Raw genomic sequence first — 9,660 nt, 5'->3', positions numbered from 1 at the left:
TGGACAGTATACGTTTTTTCCTTTACCGGCTTTTTCAAGCTTTGTCTAAAACGTTCTCCCTTAATAAATGAAAATACCAAATCTCCTGCCTCGTTTAAAGCAAAAAAGAAACATTTTTGTGGTGACGTGACATTACGATTATATCAGTTGTTTCTGGCGACTTTGTGGGTCTTAAAGCTCCACGACTTTGTTTTTTCGTACACTTGGTGAGATGTGCACATATATATTGTATTTGGTGTTTCTTGGGGAAAGACTTTTCATCTAGAATGAGAATCACGTCCTGACTACTAAGCTAACACATACTCCCTCCGTTCAAAAAAATTTGTCCCTCAAATGGATGTATTTAGCATCAAGTTAATACTAGATACATCCATTTGAGAGACAAGATTGGGACAAGCTTTTTCGGACGGAGATAGTATTTGTTATTAACAGCTAAACATAACATAAGTAACCGGCTGGGCCCACACAGGGAGCACTGGATAGACACACATCAGTAGAAGTAACAGTGAAAACAATGTGGCACTGTTGTGCACTGTACGGGTGCTAGAACCCAAAGGCCAAAGCCGCACTGCTTTATCAAGAAGAAAGCGAGGTCACAGGCCGAACAGAGCGAGAGATACAGAAAAGAGAAAAAAGATGAATTACCACGAGAATGTATCAGCTCGGGGAATCGCTTTATACCTTTGCAGCCTGCATCATCATCGTCGCCAGTATTCCGGGCGACACACACACAGCTTGGAAACTAGAGAAAAAAGCCTACTCACTGCATACGAGCACTGTATTTCCCCCTCTCTTTTTAGTTTTCTGCAGCGCAGCGCCAGAAAAGAAGAGAGAGAAGAGAAAAGAAAAACCCTAAAGGCCCAATGATTGTACGTACTACGCGAGATGCAATAAGAAACTGGGGCGAGATCATGAGGAAGATTTCCATGTTTACTTATAGTTAGTTAATGGTGGAGGAACTGTTAGGTGGGGCCGATTGATTGGTCGGTCCTTGATGATGATGCGGGTTTTTTATTATTTTTGGCACTTATTTGGCCGGGTTAAAACATGATGCTGGGGATTGAAGTTTGTGGTTCATGGTGAGTGAACCGCTCATGTGGGAGAGGGAGGGGGTATAAACTGTGGGGATTTAATGGTATAGGTTTGAAGGAGCTGCTGGTACATGACTAACTGTAGTCGAGTACAAGTAATGTGTCTTAGACATTTTCAGTCAACAGCGATTACGTCTTCGTTCGAAAAAGCTTGTCCCAAATTTGTTCATCAAATAGATGTATCTAGCACTAATTTGGTGTTAGATACATTCATATAAGAAACAAGCTTTTTCAGGCAAAGGGAGTACTAGCGGACTGACTGGCCGAGAAGCGTCCATGTTCATCCAATGCCCGAACCTCCTCTCCTCACTAACCTCTGAGTGACTGAATTGGCATGGAGTGAGTGATTTGTAACTGCATTCAGAAAGTACAAGAAACCGAGCCTGGTTCAACGAATGTAAGCTTCTTTTTTCTTGCGAATTAACGAATGTAAGCTTTCACAACATATGTACTAGTATTGTCTTACCTGAAAAGAAATACAAGGAGATATTAATCCTACAACACCTGCAAAAAGTTGAACTGGAAATGCCGCCGTGTACGAAATCACTGTGTATTATTATTGGCACCAGAGCAGAGTGAAGTGACAAGGCCCTATGACGCAGTATTAAAGGCGAGCTACGGTGGTGTACAGTGCCGCATCGACCGATCGTACTCTGGAAGCGTATGCATACGCAGAGCGTATTTCTACGTTTACATAGGAGGGACCCCAGTATAGTACAGGGAGCGCTGTGAAAATTGTTGCGTCTGCCTCCGTTCCGTTCTCGAACGTCCCCATGAATGGCGACGCCCAGTCCAACGGGTGCTCGTTGGTTGCTGTATTTCACAAGCCACCACTCACCACCTCCCTCTGTGATTTAAGTGACGCACGCAGAGAGAGCCGAAGTATAGAGTGGTGGTAGGGTGGAGTAGGACGAAACTATCCTTCTCCAACCGAGCGCATCTGCCGCCGGACTTGCAAATTCGCCTCCCTATACGCCTGCGGGCGCGTCTGCATACAACGCTCGCCGGCCTCTCATATATTGTGTCATACATTCACATATCTTAAATGTCAATTCTCAAATTCATGCAATCTATGCACGTCGATCATACGATACAAATTGTTCAAATTCAATAATTCGAAACAAAGCAAAGCAAATCACAATTTAACAAACCGGACATGCCAAAATGAAATCAATATCTGAACGTGACCGATGGCTTCGAATCACTGGTCGGGCTTGTGATCAGCCACAAGTTGTGTCCACTTTGACTTGCCATTCAATATGGTCCAACAATGGCTAAAAGCAAACGGCTTCTTCTCCACCTAGTGAAACAAAGTGGCCACCGCCGTCGTCTAGCAAACAACATATGTATGAGCACGAGAATGCAAACACAAGAAACATGTGCAAATGACAACAAGATGAAGCAATTGAGCTTACGTGAGTTGCCTCTCCCATCCTACTTTGAGGGCGTTTGGTCACTTGTGCGCAGTAGCCGACGTACTTGTTCACTGTTCACTTCTTGAATGATCCCACATTGATTTTGGAGAGATGCCCCATTGCGAGTGGTCACGATAGGATGCAGCTCCACATACTCTTTTTATTCGTGATACTTCTTACAGATCTTCTCCCAATACTTGTTTCCCTTTTGCTCGGTGTCGCATATTGGATCCATTGTTGTGGCCAACCAAATTTTACCAACAAGATGTCCTCAAATCTTGAGAATGTCGGACCTCTTGCCTTCGCCGTCTTGATCTTCTTCTTCTTCTTGCTCGGATTGGAATCGGATGTTGTCCCAAGTTCAAATGCGGCGGTGCCCTTCAATTCATACTCCATTTCGGTCGGATCTTCATTGTCATTGATCATGCTCGATAAGAACGTCTCCTAGATGATCATGGTTTGGAAGCATTCATCATGTGCAAAATGAACTAGTGGTCTATGGAAAACATTGAACAAGCCGTATGTAACTTTGATTGGACAGGAGCAAACAAAACGTACCGACTCTTGCTCTGTCATTTTGTCCAACATGTCGAGGGCAGCCCGGACGCCGTCGGTGCTCGTGCTCATCCGTGGTCGCATGAGCTGCAACGAGTCACATACGTCCATTGCCGTCATCTGCATGGGCGGAAAGCTCTCCGGAGTGGCCTAGTCAGCCGTCAAATCCTCCTTTGTCCCAACGGGGTCGGACGGCGTAATCCGCTTCGGTGCTCGGATGGAAGGGGTGCGGGGTTCCGGGCGTGCCGGGAGACACCTGCTCGACCATGTCCGCACCTCCCTGCGATGCCGCCGCCGCCTCCCTCTCCCGCTGTCGGCATCGTCACATCTTCTGAGTGACGTTCTCCGCCTTGCAAGATGGAGTTGAGGAGGTGAAGTTGACGACGAGGCGGACTGCGTCTCCGTCGTGGCGGTCGGGGACGGGCTGGACGACATCTACGGCGGCGGATCGGGACCGGTGGTGAGGATGGGGAGCAAGGGTGGCGAACGGCGACGGCTCGGGCACCGAAAAGGTTGGAGGGAGGCGAGAGGAGGAGGAAGGGTTTGGTGTGATTTGCGATGGGGTCGGGCTGTTGGGTCCGACGTGGCGGGCGCGCCCGGGCGCTCCCATACCCGCCCTATATTTGGGCTGGATATGAGGGGGCCGGTTAGCCCGGGCGTTTGAGGTCTGTTTAAGGAGCCTGTCTGGGTCGAAATGACCGATTAGTGATCGAGCAGCCCGCCCGACTGTAGATGCTCTGAGCTCATATGCACCCTTATGAACAGTAAAATCACAAAAAAAAGATAGTAAAAAATCAAAGAAAATTGGAGACAAACTTAACGAACTATGAATATGCGTTTAAAATTTCATGAAGAAACAACATTCCAAAAAATGCTATCGTAAAAAATTGACGCTCCAAAAGGTCTCTCTTTCTTAGAGCATCAATTTTGTTTTTTATGGCAACATTTTTCGAATGTTGTTTCTTCATGAAATTTTGCACGCATGTTCAGAATTCGTCAAAGTTTGCCTGAAAAATTCAGGTTTTTCCAATTTTATTTTACTACTTTGTTCGATTTTAATGTTCACGAAGGTGCATATGAGCTTGGGTGCAGAAGCTTCATGTCCGGAGTAGGAGCGGTACAGTGTGGTTTGGCTACAACTCTGCTCCCACACCTAGCTCGCTTGCCTTTTTCTCCCCTCACCCCCACCCCCCTCCTTCGTGAAAATGGAACAAATCTGACAATTTTTAAAAACTTTGACACAAAATAAACCCGATTCATAGGAAGTTCACAAAATGACCTGGTTTTGCATGATGCCCGGGCTGGCATGCCATGCTAGATAGCAAGACATCCCAGCTAGGGTGTCGTGCTCTATAGCACGGTGCCCCAACCTAAGGCGTCATGCTATCTAGCAAGGAGCCCCAAGCCCCGCGTCATGCAAATATGCCATTTTGTGGAAAAAAATTGGGTCCCTCATACCTTAATGAAAGGAAAATCATAATTCTTTTAGTTCAGTTTGTGCTTAAGTTTCAGAAAAGGGCTAGATTTGTACATTTTCACCCTCCCCTCCCTTCATCACTCTCCTCATACTTACTTTAATCCATCACTGTGTCACCATTTATCCGGATGGACGGCCTAGACAGTGCCCAAACAGAAGAGAGAAAGAAAACCACTACCCAACCGGACCTTACAAATCGTTCCGGATTGTCCGTAAACTCTCAAACTCAACCCATATATGGATAGGAAATGAGGGTGTCTGTGCGTGTCCAGCCAGTCGGCCACATCGGACATGGCCTACCACAGAGCACTTTATCTATTCTTCTCTCTCTCTCACTCACTCACTCTCTCTCTCTCTCTTCCTTTTCACCAATCATATCAGTGTGTTTATACAATTTAGTGGGAGACATTTGCGTGTAAAAAAATGAGGGTTCGAAGTGAACACACCCTGACATTGTGACATTTTCTAGACATGTCTGCAGAAAATGAGGGGCCAAATTAGCCCAATTTGGTTGGAGATGTCTCGGCTCTTCCTCACCTCCCTCGCTGAGCCATTTTATTTGTGTAGTGTGTGTGTCTGGGTGAGAGGGAGAAATAAAAGATATATTCCAGCTAGTAGAGTACCAAACAGAAGAAGTAAGAGAGGAAAAAAGAACGGTAAGGGCGACAGTAGTGGTGGGGTTGATTGCTTCCCTCGTTTCTTTCTTGTTGTGCATAGCCGCAAGATGCAAGATAGTGTTGCAGATTTGTGATCTTTTTTCCTGCCCTTTATCACCCGGTTTTAGGTTGTCAACGGGCTCTGATGCATGGCCGCCGATGTCATGGAGGATGGTATCCGACCAAGGCCCGGGCTTACGAGGAGAGGTCAAGCCGCATGTTAGGGAAGGCACGCGGTTTGTCTTGTCCTGGTTGTTCCTTGGGCTCTCCTTTGCCAAACGTGCGACGACTGGTGTCTCGTACTCACTCATAAGGACTTCTGGTTACACCCCTTCCCAAGCGGATTGGAGGGGATTTGGGGGGTGGAGTGACTTGCGGAGGATTTAATCCCCCTCAATTCCTGCCAACGCCTTTCAATTCCCTATCAATGAACATGCCCGAAGGAAGCATGGATGGAGTGTCATGCTGCCATGCCCATTCCTACTTTCGATGAGGACTTGGAGTGGTCATCGATAATGGTAAAGCAAAACGATCAGTAGTCTCATGTATACTATGCCCTGCACGGGAGTAAGAAGCCACCATGGCGCCAACACAGACAATGAACTAAGAAGCCACCTTGGCGCCATCACGGGCGATGAACAATGACAGGCGGCTAATTCTGCTCTATATATAAATGAGCTATATAGCTATCTAGTTTTCAATCTAAGTTGCCTACCGCCGAGGCTGGCGGTAGGAAAAGGGTCATATCTGCAAAAATTTACAAAGCCGGGTCAAATCTGGCTGAAGTTTCAAAAAAGGTCAGAACAGTGATTTTGGTCCTGCGGCTTCAAACCATGGATTCCATCGTCTGCTTATCTAGAGTGGTGAAAATTTAACCAGAATAATACTTTTAGTCAAGGGTTAACAAGAATATCTACTGTGCTCTAGTTTGAGTTTATCTTTCAATGATAGTTGAAATATTTGTTAGTTCCACAAATGTTGCACCATTGTTTCCAAAAATATCGCCGAACGAAGCCACTATTTTTTTCCGATAATTCTGAAACTATTTGTGTTTACATAAAAATCACATCCAAAAGAAACACGAGAACGACTTGGAGGAAGATCTTCCGTATCTTCCGAGAACGAAAGGGAAGCAAGAATAACAAAGTGAAAGTAAGAGATCGTCACACCGGAAATTCCCGCTACCCCTACCATATCCGAGCTTGGTAGTTTTCACCGCCTGTCTAATTCATTCCCTAAAAAAAGGGAGAAAAAAAAACTATGAGCATCTCCCCTCAAAAAAAAAAACTACGAGCATCCAAAAGGACTTTCTAAAAATCTCGTGCCACAACACGGTGCGCAATTGTACGCGCGGTGCCCTTTTTTCCTTCGAAATTGCTGAGCGTACAATGAAAACTTGTACGATTTTCATACCACGCAATCTCACACATTCATGAGGGTCCTCCAACGGCTGCTGATGACTGTCGTACGAAAATCGTACAAGCGTTGTCCTACGTGTAGCAGGGCTCTTTTTCCTTCGTGCGCTCCTCTCGGCCCCCATTTCCTCCTCATCATCCCCACGGCAAAAACGTGGCAGGGGCCTCCCGAAACCACCGCCGCGAAAATCCGGCAACGGCGACGGTGATGTCACGCGCGGCGCGCGCGCCCATGGTTTGAAGCCGCAGCCCAGGCAGCACCCACCCCATATCACCCACCCATCCGCCGCTGCCATGCCCATAAAAAGATGCAGACGTCGAGCTCCGCTCAGCAGAGGCATGGCGGGCTCTGAATCCTATACAGGGGTCTGCGCCCCGTCAGGTTCATTTCCGGGGTCAGCAGAGCCCATTTCTGGAAAGATCGGTGGGATTGGATCCGTCCACCGTCCCGAATCCTTGCCGCTGCTGCTGCTGCGACGCATCCGATCTCATCTGATCTCGCCATAGATTTCAGCGACTCTTTCTTAATTCCGCGGCCCTCCATCATTGGCCCCTGCCGGTCAGTCACAACTCGCCACGCCATTTTCACCCCTGATCAGCTCAGGCGGCAGTGAGTGAGCTCATCCGTCAGTCAAATGGCTCGAAGAAAACTGGAAAATTTTAGGAATGTGTGCCTCATCTTTCGCACAAGCCATGTTGGTTGGGCAATTAGGCCAACTCCACCGCGCGACCCCAAACGGACGTCCGTTTTATCCGGTTTTTGTCCCTTTGAGTAGGGATTTGGGGTCGTGTCCGGGCCTGTCCTGTGATGCGGTAGTCGTGCGCCCAGCGTGCGGCCGCATCCTTTTGCCCAATCCTGTCCGCGTCTATTTAAAAAAAAGGACGTTTCAAATGCCAAGCCCCAGTTCACGACCTGAGTTCATCACGCCGGCAACAAAGCCAGCGGCCTACACGACCATCGCCGGCAACACAGCCAGCGGCCGGCAACACAGTCAGCCTCCAAAATGAATAGTTGTCCTCACCGGCAACACAGCCAGCGGCCGTCAACACAGCCGGCCTCCAAAATGAATGTTTTTTCGTCGGCACACTGCCAGCGGCCCAGCTGGCGGGCGGCACCCATGCCAGCCTCCAAAAAGAACGGCCACGCCGATCGGACGACCTAATTCAGGCCTTCGGCGTCGAGCATCTCCTTCTGCTTGGCCTCGAACTAGGCCCTCGTCTTGTCGCTCATCTTCGACAAGTCCACGCTCATGATCGCAAGGGCCACCTCCTTCGCTTTGGTGGCGGCATTGGTGCCCTCGATGTCGAGCTGCCTCTACCTGGCGTTGACGTTGTCGGCCTCGATGTCGAGCTGCCTTTGCCGGGCGGCCTCTTCCATGTCGAGCTGCCTTTGCCAGGCCGCCTCCTCCATGTCTATCTTCCTCTTCTTGGCCGCCTCCTCCATCTCAAGCTTCTATCGTTGGAGGTCTAGGTATTGCTTCATTTGCTCGTCCTTACTTTGCCGCTTCTTCTCGTCCCTCACATCCTTATGTGACATCATGCCATGCAAAGTCTCATGCAAGGCCATGGATGAGGCGTCACGTATGTCGTCCACCTTTGAGTTGGTCTTGCCCCTCGGCCTCTTCAACGCCTCGCCATCCCCACCTCCGGCGAACTTGGCCGTCTTATTACCTCTATTCCTTTAAAGTTCACGGTATTGATCCTTGAACTTAGGGCAATTGTTGATGATCGTCCAACAATGCGTAAGAGTGAATGGCTTGTTATTGTGCCGGGCCTTGAATGCCTCCAAAGATTGAAATGCCTACACCACATGATCAACAACAAGTGAACATGCAAACATATACACGGCCGAAGTCTCATGGCCGTAGCAAGGGCTAGAAAGAGAAGAGCATACCATGTCTCCAACGCTGAGACCACTCACGGGCCGTGCTTCAACGCTCTCAAGTGCGGCACAATACTTGTTGCACTCTTGTTGGATGAACAATCATCTTTTTTTGAATCGAACCGATGCCACGGTTGCTTGTAATTTGGTAGGGCTCAAACATCTTCCTTTCATGGAATGTTTTGTGGACTCTCGTCCAAAAAACAATGCCCTTTTGTTGCGCGTCGGTCCTTGGATCTTGGCTAATCTCCATCCAACATTGGCAAATCAACTTGTCCTCATCTTGTGTATATGAACTGGTGCGAATGCTCTTCCGCTTCTTTTGTGCTTCCGCTCTTTGGGTGAGCTCGTCTATGAACAATGGAGCGCCACTAATATCAACATCATTGGCTTCATCTTCATCTTCACCTTCGACATAGATGTCATCGTCTTCATGCCACGAATCACCATGGTCGTAGTCAGCACGGTCGTCGGCCTCTTCATCGGGCACGTACTGGGCGCGGCCATCCTGACTTTGGGTCTCATCGGGGTCGTAGGCACAGCCATGCCCACCTGGAAGATCATGTCCTCCATGTACTGGTTGTAGAAGGGGTCGTCCACCGTCGGCGTTGAGGTTGGCATTTCGTCAAACAACACACGGGGGGCCGGCATGGTGCCCGTGAACGGTGCACGCGCCAGCTTTCTTTGCATCTCGACGGAAGGTTGCCCGCCGCTGCTGGACCCAGGCGTCACGTTGAGGTCGATGACGGCCGCGGGGCGTGGTGTGGACGGCGCGAACAAGCCCACGTCCGGCGACGCCGAGAAACGGGTCTGGCCGTCGTGCCTGGGTGGAGGAAAGCCGGGCGACATGGGTGCGGCGCGCGACGTCGGCGACTGGCAGTGCGTAGGCCGGGCGACCGACGAGCCTGTGCTCGCCGGACCGACGACCGCTGCATGGAACCCCGTCGGACGGCCCATGCCAAGCATGAGGATGGTGTGCGCTTTGTTGACGAGGTCCTCCTTCTCGTCGGCAGCGGCCTTGCACCGCGCGGCCTCCAGCTCCTCGCGCTGGGCGGCGAACTTGGCCGCGGCGGCATTCATCTTGACGGCCGCTCTCCGTTCCCTCTTGTTCGCCGATTCCACGTCCAACTTGGCGATCTCCTCCGGCGTGTACTCCGACCGCGGCTTCC

This window comes from Triticum dicoccoides, chromosome 3A (genome assembly GCF_002162155.2).
Source record: "Triticum dicoccoides isolate Atlit2015 ecotype Zavitan chromosome 3A, WEW_v2.0, whole genome shotgun sequence".
In the NCBI taxonomy this organism is placed as follows: Eukaryota; Viridiplantae; Streptophyta; class Magnoliopsida; order Poales; family Poaceae; genus Triticum; species Triticum dicoccoides.
Note: the sequence above shows the minus strand (reverse complement) of the source record.